The sequence below is a fragment of the Penaeus monodon genome, chromosome 20 (genome assembly GCF_015228065.2).
Source record: "Penaeus monodon isolate SGIC_2016 chromosome 20, NSTDA_Pmon_1, whole genome shotgun sequence".
Taxonomy (NCBI): domain Eukaryota; kingdom Metazoa; phylum Arthropoda; class Malacostraca; order Decapoda; family Penaeidae; genus Penaeus; species Penaeus monodon.
Genome location: NC_051405.1, coordinates 45,026,544 through 45,026,827, shown reverse-complemented (window position 1 = coordinate 45,026,827; position 284 = coordinate 45,026,544). Strand labels below are relative to the sequence as shown.

The 284-nt window shown below is 43.7% G+C and overlaps 1 protein-coding gene across 1 annotated transcript in view; it reads left to right on the top strand.

Moving 5' to 3' along the window:
• The window catches only part of LOC119586087, a 10,069-nt gene that overhangs the window by 8,911 nt on the left and 874 nt on the right, over positions 1–284 (top strand). The gene's annotated exons all lie outside the window — the stretch shown is intronic.

Here is a 284-nt window from a genome sequence, read left to right as displayed (position 1 = left end):
CTAGAGCAAACCTGGGACCTTGGCTTGCAATGCTATCGTTTTATCACAGAGTTATGCTACTACCTCCACCTTTGGAAATGCTGAAAAAAGAGAAAAGGAACTTAGCTTTGTCACTTTCAAAGGAGTAGGAAGTGCCATAGGTGCCGCTCGATACGATAATCACCATAGAATGACGGCGTTTCAGGGAAGTGTATTTAACCCTGTTACCCGTTGTGTTTGTGTGACTTGAGTATTAGGTGCTCCCTGACGTACAATACAAATAGAGGTCTGCATATCCAACGCTT